The sequence below is a fragment of the Elephantulus edwardii genome, unplaced genomic scaffold, assembly GCF_000299155.1.
Source record: "Elephantulus edwardii isolate Elephantulus edwardi_28Jun2011 unplaced genomic scaffold, EleEdw1.0 scaffold00086, whole genome shotgun sequence".
In the NCBI taxonomy this organism is placed as follows: domain Eukaryota; kingdom Metazoa; phylum Chordata; class Mammalia; order Macroscelidea; family Macroscelididae; genus Elephantulus; species Elephantulus edwardii.
In genome coordinates this window covers 11,145,778-11,166,886 of record NW_006399836.1, presented here as the reverse complement: position 1 = coordinate 11,166,886, position 21,109 = coordinate 11,145,778, and the positions used below count along the sequence as shown (strand labels likewise).

At 50.0% G+C, this 21,109-nt stretch overlaps 1 protein-coding gene across 1 annotated transcript in view; it reads right to left on the bottom strand.

Annotated features, from left to right (window-relative positions):
- The window catches only part of MYH9 (myosin, heavy chain 9, non-muscle), a 112,749-nt gene extending 93,883 nt beyond the window's left edge, over positions 1 to 18,866 (bottom strand). The window contains exon 1 of the mRNA XM_006890160.1: positions 18,646 to 18,866. The gene's annotated coding sequence lies outside the window, so the exon portion shown is untranslated. The remainder of the gene's footprint in view (positions 1 to 18,645) is intronic.
- Positions 18,867 to 21,109: the final 2,243 nt, after the last annotated feature.

Genomic DNA, 21,109 nt, shown 5'->3' with positions numbered 1-21,109 from the left:
ACTAGTCTCTCTCCCTGTGTTTCCATCACTTGATCCTGTCCTAAAGTAAGTCAGTGCAGTGCCAGCCCCGGAATGCAGACTGCGTGGGGGCAGAGCTAATGTTGGGGTGGGCAAACAGCATCCCCAGGAAAAAAAAAACCCTCAAACACAAGCCACGGAGGGAAGATAAAACCCACTTCCTCGGCACGTTAACGAGAAGCCGGCTTGCCATCCGTGAGCAGGCTGCAGGTCTGCAATGCTGGCCGGGCCCTGCTGTCTTTGAGCAGGGAGCTTGGCCGGTAGGGGTGACCTCATCCTGTCCTTCACCAGAATCCTGGCCTCTTGCTTATTTTACCACCCGCCAAGAATCACTCCAGTCTGGTCCCCAGAGCTGCCAAGGCTAAGTCTGCAGGTGTGAGAAGGGAAGACGCGGTAGTGGCCTCTGCCCTGGGGAGCTGCCAGGTGCAAGCTACTTTGGCATGCCCCAGGCATGTGCTCATAGGCGAGTACACACACACTCACACACGAGCATGCACAAAGAAACCTTCATCCACGCACCTCAAGGACAGAAGCTGCCACAGGGACATCAGGACAGACGCAGACCCTGGAAGTAAGTACTGGACTCTCTGGCCATTGGTTTATAGAATCTGTGTTGAGTCGTTTGGATGTGGGGCTGTTGGGGGTTTTTTTAATAAATATGAGTTCTTCTGGTTTTATATGTCTCATCTATTTTCTTCACACAGTCTATCTGTATTTAAATGAAATCATATTGCTCATTAATAGACGGTTTAACTGGGTGAGTTATCACAGTGTTTTAAAACCTCCTTTCCATCACCTGTAAAAGGAAATTACCCAAGTGGTCTACCGACTGCTGTAACAAGTGGGTATCTGTTGCTGTGCACTCCTCACAGCTGACCCTCTACTGGGTCTTCAGAGTCAATTCATCACACGAGAGGAGACTGCCCACGCTTCTCTGCAGAGCAGCCAGCCCACAGGTCCAAACCGTGAACCTGAGTCCTGACCAGCAGGCCACCAGACCTCCCTAACAATTAGACAGGAAGGCCAAGTTTGGATTGTAGTGCTTGTCACATAGGATCTTACCTCACCGGGACAAGCACACCAGGAGACAGTTTCTATCAGTCTCCAGTTTTGCAAATGAGGAAACTGAAGCCAGGATGTTTAAGTAAACTTGCTGAAGAGCAGCACACAGGTAGCAACTGTTGGTGTCTGTACTCAGATGTCTTACCCCAGCCCCAGGGTCTCTGGGCCCAACCACCGGCATTCACTGCTCGAAAAGGCAGGATGGGGCAGCTCACACACAGCAGGCAGCCGGCAACGACAGCAGTCGACCCTGACAGGTGGCAATTATGGTTTATACTGTTGTTGTTGTTGTTGTTGTTGTTGTTGTTGTTGTTATAGTTGTTGTTGTTGTTGTTGTTAAGTGTTGTGGAGTCACAGGCGACTCATAGCGACCCTATGAACCAAAGTCCTGGACACCTCCTGTATAACTTTCGTCCTTTCTCCAGGTTCACAGGGTTTCCAGAGGCAAGCTATTGTGGAAGTGGACGCCACTCCTGCTTCCAAGCTTGTTTTAATCAGGGAGCTCCACCAAACACTGTCCACCATGGGTAACAGTATTAGCTGAATTCACAGCAACCAAGAGTTACCTCTGCACAGCAAGTGGACAGACCAGGGTTACACGACCTAGGATGCTTCACCAAAAACAATTAAAGGCAGACCTCAGGGCCGTGGAGTAGAGTCACCCACCTTTGGCTTGGGAGCATGGCTTTCTGTCTCCTAGGCCAACTGCTCGCTTGTGCTCTTTCTCTCTGCTGTTGTTGGTTAATATTACAAAAGAAAAAATACCAACTGCTAAGAAAAGATAAAGAGAGCGATCTAATTTTTATTAGAAGATCAGGAACTCTTGTTTAGAAAGTAACACTTTAAATGAATAAGGAGAAAACTGAATCCAAGAGGAGACTTATTCATGGTTATAAGGAAAATCGTCATCTATCCATTCATCTATCTTTTTAGTTTGTTTTCATACAGGACTCTCAACAGCCTGCAGAGGAAGGTGGTAGCCCTGAGACAAGGAGGGGAAGGTTGATGATCTAGGTGTTGAGTGGTTGCTACGTGCTTAAGGGAGACATAGGAAGAACTGATGTCTTTGAATTGTGGTGTTGGTAAAATCCAAATTCATTGACACTGAGTCAGAACTGCAGCTGCCGGTCTCCCTGCCCTCCACAGCCAGAGCGGCACCAAGCGTCGAACACCCTATGCCAGTCTCACCTTTCCTCCCTTTAAACCTGAGTTCTCTCAGAGTGCAGGGGGGAAGGGGGGGGGGCATCTGTCTCCTCACCCCCACCCCTCCCAGCTGTCTCTGGTTCAAACAGAAGAGCCAGGAATGCAATAAGCCTATGGTTGTCAGTGACTCCCAACCAGTCTGGAATGTTCCAGGTCGGGGAGCACAAAGGCTCCGTGGTTGGCTGCCCTCTCCCCCCAACCCATCAGTCGCCCTCCGGAAGAAACACTGGCTCCTGCCTCCAGCCTCCCCCGTCATTATCACTAAAGACCCCAGTAGAGTACCACATTCTTCGGATTCTTGTCTCAGAGCCAGAATAAGGGAGGAGGTGGGAATACCTCTGTGACTGTCCCCTGCCAGTCCCCGGGTTTCCAGGGGCAGTTTGGGAAGAACATCAAGCTTTACCCCCCTGTGGGTCAGTCTGCAAGCTCAGCACCATTAGCTACACACAAGCCTCCACCCAGAGACTCCAGGTGCTCTGGCTAAGATTCGAACCCCAGGCTCCCGTATGAAGGTGAGAATTGTTACCAATGAACCGACTCTGCCCCTGTTTATGGACGTACTGAGGTTATACACATCACAGCAGTCAATCCTCAGAACCCCCCCAAAACAAACCACTGGCCTAGAACATGCCAAAAGGCGGAGCACTGAACCCCACACACAGGGAGGCGTTCAGGTCTGAACGCGCTCAGCCCGCTCTCCAACATTCATTAATCGCCCCCAGGGGCGAGACACCCGTGCAAGGGTCCCTGTCACAGCCCCCCCCCCAGGAGAAGTGGTGAGGCGCAGCCAGGTACAGTGGGAATGTTGACGCAGCACCTCGCCAGGCGAGCTGCGGCTGGCTGCCGGCCAGCACCTCAGGCCTGCAACTGGGATTTCAAGTTTACAGTCCTGCACAAGTTGTCTACACTGTTACTCCCTGTAGTGTATAAACAGTGAGTGCAGCTCCTCGGAGAGGGGAAGCCATCTCTAAGAACACTGGGCCACAACAAAAACACACTGGACAGGGGTGCATCACCCCCGGAGAAAGACAGGCAGCCTGGGAGCTGGGAGCAGCCGGGGACACATTCCTGGCCCAGGGTGGCAGCTATTAAGCAGAAGGGGTATTAGGGAACAGAGAGGGAAGGAGGAAGTGTTATGGTGACTAGAGAAGGGAGAGGCAGATGGAAAGGGACACCCTTTTGGGGTCCACCACAAACACAACACTGCACCTGGTGCCTGCCACACTTTCTCTCCTCCAAGAACACATAGGGATCCATATTAGTAACCATATTTCCCAAAATGGTTAAAGGGACGGGGAAATAATCCCCACAGGCTCAGCCCATTCCCTCCTTTCAGCAAGCTGCTGCCTCAGTCTCACACGTCCCCGCTTCCTCCTCCTGTTTTTTATTATTATTATTATTACTTTTAATAAAAATTTACAGAGACTTTGGATTTCTATTCATTCACTGTTGTACTTTTCTCCCTGTCCCCCCGCCCCCCCAGTTCGCTCTTCTCTTTGAAAAGTAAAAGAAAAATTCTTTCATTGTTATACAGTCCCTCCCCCCAAGTCCACTCCACTGTGCAGCCTTAATTCGCGACTCCTGTCATGACAATAATACCTAAACACATATCCCTTTTAAACAGTTCTCTCCCTCATGTTACAATGCAGTATACATTATTTATCCCCTCTTTCTCGGTCTCCCCCAACCCTGATGTAAGTTCCGTTTTATAAAAGGGGCACTATGTAGTATTTGTCCTTTTGTGACTGTGATATTTCATTCAGCATAATGTCCTCCTGCTTTTTACTCAACTATGTTCTGCACCTCCCTCCTTCAATTTGGCAATAAGCATTTTAAAACTGCAAATCGGTCTTGTCTAGCCTGCAATCACTACCAAGCTCCAATGGGAACAAGGAGAGGCCAACTGAAGCCAAAAACCATGGCCATCAAGTTGATTCCAATTCAGCATAAAAAGAAGACAAACTCCACCACCAAAGAGTCAACCTCACAGCCTCAATTGCTCTAGAAGGTTCCCCAGGCTGTCATCACTACGGAAGCAGACTACCTCATCTGTGTCCCTTGGCTGGCTGGTGGGTTCAAACCACCAATCCTTTGGTAGCAGCGGAGGCTCTTTAACCACTAGGCCAACAAAGTTCCTAAGCATGATAGCAGGAGGCAAGCTATCTGAAGACACAAAGGACCACAACCTTACCCACAGGAGCACTGTAGTCTATAAAGAGCTGGGATCCTGCAAGTCACATTTGCTAATATCAATGAAGCTAGGTTTAAGTGTTTTGGTGTGTGTGTTTTTGGAGTGGGGTTTTTTAAGTGCATATTTAACGGGGATGAGGAAAAGATCGTGTTAGAAACTCTGCTAGTCAAACCTCAAGCCCAAGGAGTATTAATGACTCAGCTGCCGACCTGAGAGGGAGCAACCAGTAGGACAGACCATAAAGTGTCCCGGTGACCACGACTGCTGCCACCCCACCCTGGCCTTCCGCACTCCCGCGGTGGGTGGGTGACAACAAGCCTCCTTGTCCTTCCCAGAACCACAAACAACCTGGCTCCTGCTCTCTAGGAAAACAGCGAGGTTGGGGTCAGGATTGCTGGACAGAAGTTACACCTCCACCAGTCATCAAACAGGAAGTCATGGATGTGCAGTGACAGAAATGGCAGGGACAGCTCTCACATTCCAGCCTCCTCCTCAATGCACCCCTCACTCCCAAGCCCAGCCCCAGATATGCCCACTAAAAACAAATGCTGCCACACCATTCACGCTGGCAAAACAAGGGCATAAACCACGGCAACTTGTTGCTACAATTCACCCCCGAGCCTGGGAGGGGAGTCCTCTGGCCAGGGGCCTTTACAGACCTCCCTACTCCAGCTCACCCACCTCAAACCCTCTCTCTGACAGTATCTCTGGGGTCTTTGCGCTCTATGCCACCTCACCTCAATCCCCTTCTTCGCCAATATCCCCCAACCCCAGAGTGAGGGTCTTTGCTCCCTCACTCCCTCCCCGCCTAGGCCTTGGGGCTGCAGCAGAAGAAGGAGAGACAGGGGAAACCAGGAAACCAGTCCTTGGATGACACAGCCATTTGACTCTCCAAAAAGATTTTCATCCAAAGAGGCTAAGTCCATCTAAGACCTGAGACCCCCAGAGCTCATCAACTCTAATCATAGAGCATTTTCACCCATGTCCCCGTCAAATCAGAACAGGCATCTAAGCTGCCATTCCCTCTGTTGCCCATCTCTGTCCTGAGGGGATTTTTTTCCCCGTGTCTCAACCATGAGTCCCATGGGGGTAGGGCTGCAGCCTCTCAATTCACCTACACCCCGACCACCCTGCCTGGAACAGGCACTCAGGATGCCAGGCAAAAGCATTTCTCAATTGCTAAACTCTATGGAACTTCCTGGCAACATAAACATTGGCTCCTCCCCTCAGTGAAAGAGCCCTGGCGACACAGTGGTTGATGCTGAGTTGCTAATGGAAAGGTTGGTCGTTTGAACCCATGAGCCACTCCTCAGGAGAAAGCTGTGGCAGTCTGTTTCCAAAAAGGTTGCTGTTATGTGCCATCAAGTCAAGTGCGACTCACAGCGACCCTATGTACATACAACAGCTCTGAACCCTGCTCTATCCTAAGCCATTCTCACTGCCTGACACACCGACCCCATTAATCCAGTCACTGAATCAATCCACCTCATAGAAGGTCTTCCTCTCCTGCACTGTCCCTCCACCCTTCCGGGCAAGATGTCCTTCTCCAAGGACTGGTCCCTCTTGGCCACGTGCCCAAACTATGTGAGGTGGAGCTTCAAAATCCTAGCCTCTAAGGAGAAACTTGGCTTCACTCTCTTCAGGACAGACCTATTTGTTTTCTTGCCAGTCCATGGTATGTTATTCTTCTCCACAACGCAAAGATACTGATTCTTCTTCTGTCATCCTTAGTCACGGTGCAGCTCTCTGATGCATACCAAGTAACTGCAAAGACCATGGCCTGGGTCAGGTACGCCTTAGTCTCTAGACTGACATCGTGGCTCATCAGCATCCGGGAAAGGTTCCTGACAGTAGATTTACCTAATGCAATTCGTCTTTATATCCTGACTGATGGTGCCAAGAGCGATGATTGTGGACCCGAGCAGCTATGAGCTATGAGGCAGCTGACTCTGTCCTTCAGGTCAACACATTGGAATCGATGGCACGGCAGGGGGTTTGACTTCCCCTCCATGGAACACAGCATGCTCATTAATACAACTGTGGAAACTCTTACAACACAGCAAAGTTTACAGTACGGAAAAAGAATACACAACAACGTCTACGTTCTGCTTACAATGTTGTAAAATGTCCTTGTGTATGGGCAGAAAACCCTGAAAAAAACCCGCAAACTGCGGACGAGGATACAGGCATGTCTGCTTCTCGCCAGCTGTGTTGTTATAACGCTTGTGTCATAAAAGACCCAGGGAGCTTTGCCGGTCAGGCAAGCAGTTTGGATTCACCAGCTGCTCTGCGGCAAAAAGATGGGCAATCTCCTCCCACGTGATTTACAGCCTCTGAAAACCCCTCTGGAGGGTCAGCTCCGAGTCGGTTCCGACGGCTCATGTCAACATCAATAACCAACCTCTCCCTCCTTTTCCTTTCCTCTTGAATGATTTTGTCTCTCTCAACACTCCGTGAATAATCTTCCCCCCAATTCCCTGAGCTGGGAAAAACTTGCTGACCACACAGAAGACTCCGGAGCAGTCGTGGAGGGCTCAGCTGGCAGCAAATGTCCTGGGAGGGCTGATGTTGCTACGTGCTCCTCTGGCTCCCCTGACTTTCCTCCAGGACGGGCACAGGGAAGTAGGCCTGGCGGGCTCTGGCTATAGAAGGGCCTGGGCTGGAAACAAACGCCTTGGGAGCAGAGGAAATCTTTTACCAGCTCTGGCTGACCCGGGGCCTGGCATGCCCTGAATCTCTGAAAGAACAAAGCAACCCCTGGAGTCTGGGGCTGAAGCAGGCCCCACCCTTGCTCGCTGGAGATGCAGTGCTACACTCCTAACTTTTGATCAGCCCAGATGCAGCCTCCTCCAGGAAGTCTTCTCAGACTGCCCTGGGGCTCCCAATACCTGGCACATGAGTAAGCTCTGGGAGCATTCAGTGAATGGCCAAGGAGTCTGCGGGTGAGTGAAATGAAAGGATAAATGAACGTGACCCTTGCAGGCATGGAGAAGAGCCCCACCGGTTAAGACGGGTGGACCCTGCTGGCTGGCAGGTGGGCTATCTAGGGAGAACTCCCCATAGCAGGCAGCCTCAATGAGCAAGCCTCCCGAGGGGCCGACCCTGAGGCCCACCTGACCACTGTCTTTTCACCTGCCCTCTTTATGACCACCATGTGAAAAATGGCCAAGTGGGGTTAAAGGTGAAGTCAGTAGCCACGGCAACGCTATCGAACTGGCAACCCTGCTCTCAGCGGCCAACTGCCCTGTGGAGCAGGAGGCCCCATTCGGCTGAGACCCAAAGCTCCGATCTTTTCATTCATTCTCGGCCACCAACTAAGGAAAAACCACGGGCCAGCGAGGAAACACAAGCCCTGGGCGAAAGGTGTCCACGGGGTCCGACAAGGGTTCTGCATCAGAGCACCTGAGCGCAATTTTAGCCCAGGGTTCTCACCTGTTTCCTTCCTCATGCTGTATGGTAAAAATCAAGGGAGGTGATTCAAGTGCCTGGTACTTAAATCTTCAGTAAAACGGAACTGTTACCACTGCTGCTGTTGGCATTACGTCCGCCTGTATTATCAGGACAGGGACTTCAACCAGACCTCCCGACCCCCAAAGCGTCTTCCTTCCTCTCTAACCCACCCTCCCTGTCACCTCCCAGGCAATGCCAGCCACCAGGGGCCCAGGAGCCTGGCTTAAGGGGCCCTTGTCCCTCACGTTGCAAATTTCCCTCTGTGCCCCAAGTCCCTGCTCAGACGACATTCCTGGAGGACAGGGACCGGCTCCCTGCCATCTCCAGTGATGCCCTCAGACCAGCACAGGGCACACAGCAGGAGCCTGAGGCCATCTATGCTGACCTGCGGAGGAAATGTGCCAGCGACTCTCTCCCAGCCAGGCACCATGGTGGCGCAGGGTCTAGGTGCTTGGCTGTCAACTGAAAAGTCGCATTTGAACCCATGAGCCTCTGTGTAAGAGGAAGGTGTGGTAGTCAGCTTCCGTAACCATCACAGCCTCAAAAACTCCATGAGGCACATCTACTCTGTCCTGCAGGGTCACCATGAGAAGAAACCAGCTGGGGCAGTGGGTCAGGTGGGTTTGATTCCCTCACATCCAACGGTTGCCTCTTCAGTGTTTATTAAAAAAAAAAAAAAAACAAAAAAATTCTTTAAAGCTTTGAAATGCCACCAGCTTTCTCAGCCTGAAAATTTCCAGACAAGGACCAAGCATTTGTCGTTTTGGGTTGTGGGTTTTGTTGTGTGTTGTTTGTTGTTTTTTTTTTTAAATCGGAGAGATGACTAAAAGACATTTAAATGTTTTGGCTACCTGGGCTCCACTTCTACAGACTTAAATGTGAAAGTGTTGTTTTTCTACGAAGATGGTGCCGAAAGCGAAGGAGGAAGCCCCTGCCCCTCCCAAAACTGAAGCCAAAGCAAAGGCATTAAAGGCCAAGAAGGCATCCTGAAGGGCATCCACAGCCAAAAAAAAAAAAGATCCGCACGTCACCCACGTTCCGGCGGCCTAAGACGCTGAGACTCCGACGGCAGCCCAAATACCCCCGGAAGAGCACCCCGAGGAGAAACAAGCTTGACCACTCTGCCAGCATCAAGTTTCCCCTGATCACTGAGTCAGCCATGAAGAAGATAGAAGATAACAACACGCTTGTGTTCACTGTGGATATCAAGGCCAACAAGCACCAAATTAAACAAGCTGTAAAGAAGCTCTATGACATTGATGTGGCCAAGGTCAACACTTTGATTAGGCCTGATGGAGAGAAGAAGGCCTGTGTTCGACTTGCTCCTGACTATGATGCTTTGGATGTTGCCAACAGAATTGGGATCATCTAAACTGAGTCCAGTGGGCTAATTCTAAATATAAATTTTTCTCACAGAAAAAAAAAATGTGAAAGTGTTGGGTGGAACTAAGTCCCACTTAGGCACCAAGGACTGAGGGCTGCCTCTGGTCAAGAGTGGAGCTGGGACCTGGGGCCACAGCTAGGAAAAGTCCCTGCCTCTGCCCTCCAGGTCCCCAATGAGTTCTAAAGTCTCCCTGTTCTGCCCCAGTGAGATTAGATCACCCAAACAGTTCCAAATGCCTCGTTCATGTTTATCAGACAGGAAGCGGCTTTCTCCAGGCCATGACTTAATGCAAAACACAGGAAGCACGGTGGCTTTTGAACACAAACCAGAATTCATTGTCATCTAGTTGGAACCAATTCACAGCTGATTTAAGTGGCTATAAATCACAAGGGAGAAGAAAGCCCCGCTTTCCCCTCCAGTAGCTGATGGATTCAAACTGCCTACCTTTGGGCTAGCAGCACAGATCCTTATCCACTAGGCCCCCAGAGCTTCCTAACCCAGACAAACACCAAATCAAAGTGCCTCAGCGGCTTGTAACACATCTTATTATTATTAAATTTAATGAAAGTTTACAAAGACTTAGGGTTTCCACTCATTCATTGTTGCACTTTTCTCTTTGCCCATTCCCTCCCCCCACAAATTCACTCTTCTTGAAAAGTAAAACTCTTTCCTTTTTATGCAATCCCTCCCCTCAAGTCCACTCCAGTATGCAGCCTTCATTCTGGACTCCTGTCATGACAATACCCAATCACATAGCCCTTTTAAACAGTTCTCTCCCTCATCCATTTCAATGCTGTATACATCATTCCTCGCCTCCTTCTCTGTCTTCCCTTAACCCTGATGTCAGTCCCATTTTCCAACAGTGGCACTATGCAATCAATATTTGTCCTGTAACACTTTTTGTATAATTTCTTTTCTTTTAAATGCTAAACCATCTTGGATCACCGTAACAAGTAGAACTAGACGGTGTGGTGAGAAAGACGCAGAAGGGACAGTCCTCGGGAAGCTCAGCCTCAATTCCTGGCGAACATTCCAGAGGTCCTTCAGCCAACTTAGGTCATGTCCTCATCAAGAGACAAGCTTGCTGGGCCAACTGGGCATCTATCACCAGAAAACAAGGACACTGATGATAATGTGACCAAAAGAAGGAAGACTGGACCGTATCTGTATAGCCCTCACCAAATAAAAAAAAAAAACACAAAACCGGACCATGATACAGACGAGGAAACTGAGGCTCAAAGAGGCACACTAATCAGCTAAGAGATAAGCTCCACCTGCTTCCTCGAAAGGGGTTTAGCATTGAAAACACCACAAATCAATGAGGTTGCCTTCGGGAGTCAACAGCCAGTGACCACTCAAGGTTATGTTCCCTGACTTGAAATTTCCAGACATCTGTGTGTGGCTATCTAAGGTGTGTTTTCTTGTTGATCAAAGCAGAGTGAAGAAAATCAGAGACCTGTGGAAGCAATTAGTCCAAAGGACCAATGAAAAACAATGTACACAAACTTTGTAAGTAAACCAGTTGTTGTTATTGTTGTTGTTTGGAGCCATCGAGTCATAGACGACTCATAGCGACCCTATGAACGAAAGGCAAGCCATTTCGGAAGTGGATGCCGCTCCTGCTTCCAGGCTTGTTTTAGTCGGGAAGCTCCAGCCAACACTGTCCACCACGGGTACCCATTACCACGATAAGTAAACCAGTATAAAATAAAAATTATATTAGAAGAAAAACAAAAAAACAAAGGACCAATGGATCCAGTGCCCCACAGGATCTAAAGCCCTGAGACCAAAAGACGTAGATGGTACCCCACAATCACTGCAGACTGCTCTGGAAAGGACCACATAAGACGGCCCTGGATGATTGAGGGGGAGGACGATGCAGAACAAAATTGTTTAAAAAAAGACCAACTTTACTGATGAAAAACTGAAGTTATCTGTGAGATTACAGCCCTCAGTCCTCTTCAGCCCTCTAAGGCCCTCCTGAGGCTTAATGTTCCGTCAAGTAACAGACAGTCCTATAAAATGAATACTAAAACCAGAAACGTTCTCACTTCCAGAACAACCAACCATATGCAATTGAAGGGCAGTGTGTGCCCAGGGAAGCTTGGAAAGCAAAAGGACTGGAAAGAAGGAGAAAGGAAAACAGTGAACATATGGACAGAAAGAGAAAGTGCTGTTCCCTTGCAGGGACTGCAACTAACGTTACAAAATAGAACGTGGAGGAGTTGCTGAACACAAAACCAGTTTGCCCTGTAAATCATCATTCAAATCACAATTAAAAAAAAAAATTTATTCGCTGGAAATTAGGGCTGGCCACAGAGCAGCGGAAAGCCAGTGGAGCTCGCTCCAGTCCACCCAGCAGCCTGGCATGTTTTCATGTTAAAACACTGATTTCTGAAGTGTGGGAACCTGCAGTCTGAGTGGCCCTGTCCAACGGGAAGCAGCTCAGGAAAGCCAAAAACATCTCCCTCCCCATTCCTCAGCCCGAGTGTCTCCTCCAACTCTCCAAAAAGAAAAAATGATCAAGGGAGAGGAACAGACTCTTAGGAAAGATTAAAGGAGCTCAGGATGTGTTGCTTGACTAAACCGTGCATAAAAGCAAAGGGGTGATAACGCTTTAAAAACTCTTCTCAATTAGGCCACATAATTTAGAGAAAGGCATAGACTGAAACTAGGGGCCAGGCTTCCCATCAACACAATCCTATCACTCCTCTAACTTGGGGTGGGGGGGAGTATTCCTCTGATGCCTTCCAAACCTGGGAGATCCTCAGCTGGACAGACACAGTGACTGCAGCAATGGGCTCAAGGGTGTCAGGAAGTGTAAGGACGGCACAGGATAGGATACGGTTCAGATATGTGGTTCATAGGGTCACCGTGCATCATCCTCGACTTGATCGCACCTAACACCACCACCACTTAGAATTACACTTTAAAAAGGAAGAAAAAAAGAAACCTGTGGCTATTCATGAGAACTCTCTTGATGCCTTCAAACTCACTCAGTGTCAGAGAGTTGGAACCAACTCATAGCTGACTCTCCACTGAGGCTGTAAATCACACGGGAGGAGCTTGCCCATCTTTCTCCTGTGATGTCTCTAGTGGATTTGAACCGTCAGAGAGGCATGGGCTTTGGGCTAGCAGCACAATTCCCCACAGGGTTCCTTAACCCCTTAAGAAGGGCACAGAAAATAAGCCAGGTAGTCACAAAATGACAAACAGTGTCTGAGGCCACTTCCATCGAAGTCTAGAGTAGCAAAGTACAAAGAGACGGTTTCTCAGTGGTCACCTGGGGCAGGTGGGCAGGAGTGGGAGGGCAGCTACCTCCTTAGGGGACAGTGAGCTTCCATGAAAGATGACGGGTAAGTCAGGAAACAGGTAAGGGTGACAGCTGAACAGCATGATGACCAAGACCAACGAATGTCACTGAAATGGCATATGTTTTGTTACACTAGCACACACAAAAAAATTTATTTTTTTTTCAAAAGTACATGGAGATCATGTTGGGCCCCCAGAGAGAGAAGGGTCTCCCTGAAAGAGAGAGGGGCCCCCTTTTTCCTCTGAGTAAGTTCCCTGTGAGTACCAGGTCCTCTGAGAGCACCAAGGAAGTGTGATTTGTGGGCTCAACCGTAACCTTCCACAAGCCTTAGCCCAGCCTATGCCGACAGGAAGCCCACACCCACCAGGGCCACTTCCGGAAGGAAGGACGAGGCCCCCTCCTCAGACCACAGCTTCTGGGCTCCTGGGTGGTGGAGAACCAAACAGGGCTAAAGATGGAGACAACTATCGAACACACAGTGTGAGACCTGGGAGGTTAGACCATGAGAAAGGTCAAGGATGCCTCAACCTCAGAGGCCAAGCCAGGCCCCTGGGCAACTCTCCGTGCCCAGGCGGGGTGAGCTGGTCCCATTCTGGGTGCTGAATCACCTCTGGTTGAGAAACTAACCCTCAGAATGGGGCCTGAGTAATCCTCAGGGGCCTAAGATGCTTTTTATAAAGAGACCCGCGTCAGACCCTCCCTCATCCAAAGGGGCCAGTGCCATCCAAGCACAGAGGCAGGTGGGGGTTCTGGAGAGAGGGGCCGACACAAGCTGGGTGCCCGGCCTTCCCATCCCCCCTCCCCAGGGTGGCAGGCTCATGGCACATCCAGATTCACACCATCACTCCTGACTCATCACACCCTCCCACCGGCCCTAAGGCCACCTTGTGGGGGGATCAGGTCAGCTCAGGACCCAGCAGGCTCATCACCCAGAGCTCTGTCACCAGGGCTCCCTTCTAGTCAACAGTGTGCAACCCTGGGAAGAACAATGTATGGTCTGGAGAGCAGATTCCCCTCAGTACTCCCAGCAAAAGGGTATTTTAAAAAAAAATCACTTCCTGGAGTCACATGAAATCTTCCTATTCTCTGGAATCCATTCCAACACATGACAAAGCCAGGTGTACAGAGTTTTCATGTCTGTGGCCTTTGCGGAGCAGATTGCCAGGCCTTTCTTTGGAGGCACCTTGGGGTGAAACCCCAAACATCAACCTTAGTTAGCAGTCAAGCCATTACCTTACCTGTTTGCCCCTCTGGGACTTCTTCCTACTCTCAAAATAGCAAAGGACCAGGATTACGCACTAATGATGTTCTGATGTCTGTGAGATGCATTTCAATGCCAAGGAACAAGAAGAGCCTATTTTTAAGCCTGTCCTCCTCCTCCACCCCTGCTCATGGCAGGCACTGGAGATGCAGCCCAGAGAGTGGAGGAGGAAAGGAATCTGAACTGACAGCCAGATCTTCAAGATAAAGCCAACCAGTCGCCTTAGTACACAGATTAAAAAATGTACACCTTTGAATCTACAATGATCCAAAAGAACATAGAAGTTACACTCATTCCCCAATCCTTGGTTTCTAGAAACAGAAATACTTGCATACAGAAGCAAGTGTGATATACCACTTTTACACAGAGGACACATTATAACCCTAAATTTACCCTTTAACCTAGACTAGACCCAACCCTAATCCTAATCCCCAGTCTATTAGTTATGTTTTGGAATAGTTCTAATCCACCAGTTACAATTACAGGCTAGTTCTAATCCACTAGTTATAGTTTAGGGATAGTCGTTTCTGGTTCTGGTGTTTTGTTTGGGTGTTGGAGTGTGTGTACAGGTTTTTATTTTTCATTCACTACACAGAATGAATGCCTTATCGCTATGTACAGACTGGCCTCATTTTTTGAATGGATTGCATAGATTGCCACTGTACCATGAATTATTTGCCTCTTCTGACAGCTACATCATTTCCTGTCTTTTGCTATGACAATCAGTAACCTTAGGTATTTATTCTCTTTTGCATGTTTACATTAGCCCGTAGGATAAATTCCTAGAATGCTATCAGAAGGAACAGGCCTTGATGGATAGCACCAAACCATCTGCTTCAGGCGTAGTGCACTGTACCCCTTCTCAACAGTAAGTACAACAGGACAGTCTAGAAAAATAAAATTAGTTCCTTTTTCAGTCCCTGGTTTTTACCTTGTGGGGCAGTATGGCACTTTCCACTAAAATCAAACCTTTCCTTCCAACAATCCAAGCCAGAGCGGGAAGTCACGTCTCTAGACGTTCAAGTCCAGTGTTCTTTTCCTACATCCCCCCTTGGCCCTTGCCAAGACCACAGGAAACCATGTTTTTGAGAACAAAAACCACAGTCAAGTTTGCACACGGCCTGCTCTGGGCCAAGGGCCTGTCCTGAGGCCACTGGCACAGCTCAACACCAGAAGCATCTAAAAGATGCAGCAAACAGGCCCTGGAACCACTTGTTTTTACTACTTTGGCTTAAAACACTCTATGCGCGTACACGCGTACACACACACAGAGACACACACCCCTTTCCAGACATAGAAAGTGCATGGAGCAAGGAGCCAGAAACCAAGAGTATGAGACACCCTTGGGATCCCATGCCTCTGCAGACAATTCCTAGTTAATGCAAGAATCACAATCTTTTTTTTTAAATTTTATTTTAAAAAGTGTCTTTTAGATAACCAAAGCCCTGGCCACTGGATGGATTCCAACTCAAGGGCACTGAGGCTACAAATCTCTACGGGGGAGACTGCCTCATATTTCTTCCACAGAGCGGTTGGTGGTAGACTTGAACCACTGACCCTTGGTTAGTCTTGCAACACATAATGCACTAGGCCACCAGGGCTCTGACTTCTTTGTAGCCAGTATATGCCATGCCCTTTCCAAACAGCTAGAGTCTTTGGGTGGGACACACTGTGGAGGCCCTTGGCTACTTAACTAAAGAGTGGAAGTTCAAATGCCTGGAGTTACCAAGAGCAAGACTAGACTCTGAGAGGACAGACTTAGGTGGTTAGAGACCTGCCCAAGGTCTCAAGGACCTGCCCATGGTCACAAGGACATGTCTAAGGTCACAAGGACTGGCCTAAGGTTACAAGAAGCCACTGGGCTGGATCAGGATTTGAACTCAGGTTTGCCTTGCACAAAAATCTTAAGATTCCTCCCACCACCTCCTCCCTTCAGCTCTAACACTGGGCTTCTGCAGGCCTCCTGGAGAATTACTTCCCAGTGGGCAGCCCAGGGTATATTCTGTCGTCCCTGGAGGAGTGGAGTCTAGAGCCCGGCCCGGTGCGCTAAGGGTTAAGACCGGGAGGCTCTGGGACTGCACAGAGGGAAAAGGCACTTCCTGCCCCAGGCGGTCAGAGATGCTGTTTTATGCTCAGCAAATTAGGATGTTTGTTTAATTAAGAGGACACACAGATTTTATTCTTCTAAATATTTTTGGAACATGATGCTTGGGAGGAAACTGTCAAGGCATAGATTTCCCCCCCTCCCCATTTTGCTTTGGGTTTCTCTTTCTCCCCCACCAAGAGAAGGGTAGGGTTGGGCTCAGAGGAAAACAAGGGCCAGCCCCTCCTCTCCTTTTGAAATAAAGATGTCAAGCTGGTAAGGGCTGTCTTAAGTACTTTATTGGAGGATTAGTGAGAAGAGGAAGTGAAGACAGCTTAGCCATCCAGGCTTCCACCAATACCCTACACCAGGCTACACAAAACCAGCCTACACAACAATGCAGCACTTCTGAGTGTTCTGGTTTTCACGCAACAAGAGCATGCTGAGGGCAGAAGATTAAGATGTGCCCTCCATCCCACAGGAGAGAGGTTATCCCATCTCCAATCCCGCAGTATAAAAAGTTTAAAAATTAATAAAAAAGGAGAGAGGGGCAAATCAGGAATCCCACTCCTTCACGCAGAGCCTTTCAGACTCAAAGCCCCTCCAAATAACGTGCCTCTGGGACCGCCTTTGTCCTCAGCAGAAGAACTCCCCAAGTGGGGCAGCCAAGCCTGGCTCTGGGGCACCTGAGTCTGCCCACAGGCGCTGCCAGAACTTGCTGAGCGTGGAGAATGGAGCAAGCATTTCAGTGTCACCGGGCTGCCAACCGTCCTGGAGCACGGTGGCTCTCAAATTACACTGAGCAATCTTGACATCTTTAATTACCTCCCAATTAACCACTAAATGACTCCTCACTTTCCACCACCACATGCCGGCCTCAGTTTGCCAGCCATGCTGTGTGTGCTCCAGGCCGGGCAACTTCCCTTTCTGCCCAGACAGACAGAAGTGGCCCCTCTCTGCCTTGCAATTCCGAAGAGGCCTTTGTCTCTGCCATTCTGGGGACCCATCACAGGCTGGCTTTGTGTGTGACATCGCTTCAGACTGTAAGTGCCTGGAAGGCAGTGCCTCCCTCCAGGGGCCCCTCAGGATCCCTGCTGGGCGGACTGGTTCCCTTCTTACCCAACATGACTCATGGTACCTTTCTAGGGTCCCTGTCATCTCTGCCTCATATCCAAGTCATCACAGATTTATCCCAAGCTCCCTGAGGCAGGGGTTGGGGCTTTTCTCAATTTCCCACCCGCACCACCTGGCAGAGGCCCTGGCACAGAGAAGCCTGTTAAATATTTGCCCAATTACACATCTGTGTGTCCTCTCCAACCCCCACCGCCTTGTATGTAAATTGACTAATATTAATCGAGCGATTGTCAAAACAGGCCCCGAAAGCAGCCTTTCCGCCGTTGCCAACAAGGGGCTGAACCACCCAGTAGAGTCAGCAGCCCCGTCGCGGATGACCAGGCCAGCAATGCCCACAGGGTTGCATGGGACGAGGAGCTCAAGCTTGGCTTCCCCCTGGACAGTGACTTTCCATCTGCTAAGCACTGAGCAGGGCACAGTGAACCGGGGCGCGCTGGGCCTCCCAGGACCCGGGACTTCCCAAGAGCCTTCGCCCTACACCGCTGGGTGGGGCCGCGGGCTCGGCGCTGGCACCACCCTGCCCCCAACGAGGCAGGTCCTGGAAGTGACTGTCTCGGTGGGAACTGAGGCTCCCCGAAAGGGTGCGGGGGGGATGAAAGTTCGCAGACTTGCCCTGGGCTGAGGCCCGGGGCAGGAGGGATGGGGACCCCTGCAGCCCGAGAGGCCCCCAAAGGAGAGATGCGCTCGCCAGGGCCTGACCTACAGTCGCCGGGTCCAGCTCCGGCCGCTGGCCAGACGGGTGGCGCTGGGCGCGGGAATCAGGTGCACGCCGGGGGCTGGAGGGCCCCCGACGGCAACAGGCCACTCCCGGGGCGCAGAGTGAAAAGTGGAGGTGCCGTGGGGAGTCCTTCCTGTCGGCCAGGTCCCTTCCGAGTACACCTCTCCACAACCTCCTCCGCCCGGCGAATGAGGAAGTCGGAGAGAGGGCGGAAACCTAGTCCAGGGCAATGTCTGCGGCGAGGAGAATGCGCTTCTGACTCAGGAGGCCGGCCTGACAGCTGCCAAACGGTCCTCGCCTGCCCGTTACCTCCGTTTCGAAAATGCATGCAAACTTGCAAAAGACCCTCTGCCCAGAACCCTGGGACTCCAAGCCCCTCGTCTCACCCGCGCCCGCCAGGCTGGGGGGCAGGAGCAGCGGCTCCCCGGAAAGGGTTAAAAAGTTTGGCCAACTTGGGCACTTGGCGCAGCGCGCGGGCAGGGCGCGCGCGCCCCGGCCACGGGGGAGGTCAGGGCTCCCCGCGCGTCCCGTCCGGGAAATGCGCCCCGGCTGGTGCCGACGTGGTAAGCCGAAGCCGGGTACGGCTCCTGGAGGCCTCGTGGTCCCCGAGCGCCCGCGCGGAGGTCCCGGGCCCCGCCGGGGAGGATGCGGTGCCCGGGCCTAGGGCCCCGCGGCGTCGGCGCCCGCCCGCGCCATTCGCTGGCAGCGCGGAGGCCGAGAACCACACGGCTGCCCGCTCGTCCCTGACGCCGCGCGCGTCCCTTCGCCGCCGCCCCCGCCTGCCAGTCCGCCCGCCCGGGGCGGGACTCGCCGGTGGGGTTAGCTCACCTGAACCTGGATCTGTTCAGGAGCACAGGCGCTGCTTCTCCCGAGAAGACTTTCTCCAGTGGTCGAGTGAAAGCGGGTGTGGTGAGCGCACACGAGGCGGCGGTGGAGACAGCAGGTCAGCCTCGTACAGCCCTCCGTGCCCTGTCCAGGAACCGCGGTGATCTGCCGGCGCGCCTCACCGCACCCAGATTCGCTCCTCGCCGCCTTCCCGCCCCGCCCTCGCGCCCTGCTTCTGAGCTTGACGGACAAGCCCTTGGGCCTATGGGATTGTGGGATGGGCGGGGCCTGTGAGCCAGGGGGGCGGGGACTTGTCGCCTCCATCCGCCACTACCTCCTCCGGCTCCACCTTTACCCAGAGCTTCCTAGGCGGGAGCCCCGCCCAGAAGGCGGGTCCAACAGCAAACAGGTTCGAGAAGAAGAGGATTGACGGGGCCAAAGTCCAATCAGGAGGAGGAGACTCGGGGCGCGGTCGGGGTTTGGTGCATTGCCTGGTCTGGGGCGAGGCTGGCGGGAGCGGACGGGGAAGGTCGAGCTGCTGGCGCTCTGGGAGCTTTTTCCTATCCCAAGTCATCCTACCAGAAGAACAGATATTAAGGACCATATATGGGAAAAATGCTGTTTTACATAATTACGGTGGCCAGTGGGGGCGGGCGTGGACTCACCCCCGGATGCTGCTGTGGGTGTTCTGAGTTCGATTCCTGATCCTGTGTCTTTACTTTGGGAGTTTCCTGACCTTATTCTGGTGGAGAATGCCCTTCAAAGCTCTCTTTACTCTCTTGTGATTATGCTCACAACTCTTTTTCATATGCTTGTTACAAAATAATTGTTTTTTGGGTAACGTGTTTGTCATATAGTGTGTTTTTGGTGGGTTTTAAAAAATGCTTTTAGGTTAGAGAAGTCAGGTTTTTTAGAGATGAAAGATACTGACCACTGAAACAAAAGAGAATCCCTTGTAATCGTTTTTCTATTTTTTCACCCTTTTAATCTACTTGGAATTTATTTTGGTTTTGGAATTAAAAGTGTTACTTTTCTTATCCCAATACTATTCGCTTCACTGATGTCTATGTATCAATTGCATATTGTTAAATGTGGCTGATTCAATTATGCTACCCTACGAACAACAGATCTGAACCCTGTCTGTCTTGCCCGATGCTCAGCATGTCTTACATGCACCAGGCCATTGTTAGTCACTGTGTCAATCCATCGTGTCCAAGGTCTTCCCCTCTTTCTTTGACCCTCCACGATTCCCAGCTACACATACACCAATTCATACATACTCGAATCTGCTCCTAATTTTGTCGCTTGCGTTTTCTATGTGTTCCGATACTAGTCACACAATAATTCTAAAGATAGTAGCTTTATAGAATATTTTATATCTGAGAGGACCTCATTTTCCCTTATGAAATATTCTTGCTATTTATTTAAACTGGCTTTCCAAATGAACCTGGGAGAGGGACAAGGAATGTATTTTCTAAAAGCAAAAGAAACCTGAAAAAGCAATCGGCAACTCTCCCAGAAAAAGTTACCAATAATATGTAAAAAACAATCTCTAGTCAATAAGAAAACGCACAAATATGACAGAATTAAAATGACCAGAAGCAAGAATAAGCTAGTCTAAATGTATGTAACTTCTCAAAAGTTGTAATAATTAATAATTTTAAAACGTAAATACAAGCAGCATGGGATAGGTAACATGTGTTACTATCAAATTGGAAAGGGAAAAAAGGGGAATAAAAACGTCCACTGATGGCCAGGTTTCAAGACACAGTTAGAAAATTGATCAAACAGTTTTGAGAATTCATCCTCAGAATATAGAGAAGAATTGCATAGATGTGGATTTAAAAATTCTTCATTGCAACCTTGTTCATAGTTGCTAATAGAATTAAAAAATGTTCAATAATTTAAGATTGGGTCAATAAATTTTCATATATCCACATATTGAAAAACAGAAAGTCATTGAGATTCTTGGTTTTAATATGTATCAGTTTAATCCCGAAGGCATGCGGTTCGAATCCACCAGATGCTCTGCTGGAGAAGGAGGGGCAATCTCATGTGCCAGTAGGATGTGATTCGATGGTACACAACAAGAAGGGGGGTGGGGCGCATATGCATTGGTTTAAACTATATTAACTGAAGAATAATTACCTGAAATTACATTAACTAAAGAACAAACAGCTATGTCTTGGGGAAAGTGCAGCCAGAGTGGCCCTTTGAGCAAAAAAGGTGAAGCTTCATCCTTCATATTTTGGACATGTAGTTAGAGGAGGCAATTCCTCAGAAAGGGACATGATGGCTAGGAAGATGGAGGGTCAGCGGAGGAGAGGAAGACCATCAATGAGAAGAAATGATTTCACAGTGATTTCAGCAAAGGGCTCAAGTGTATCAGATCTGAGGACGGTAAAGACAGGGTTCAGGTCGGCTGCCTGTAGAATTGCAATGAGTCAGCGTCACCTAACAACTACCA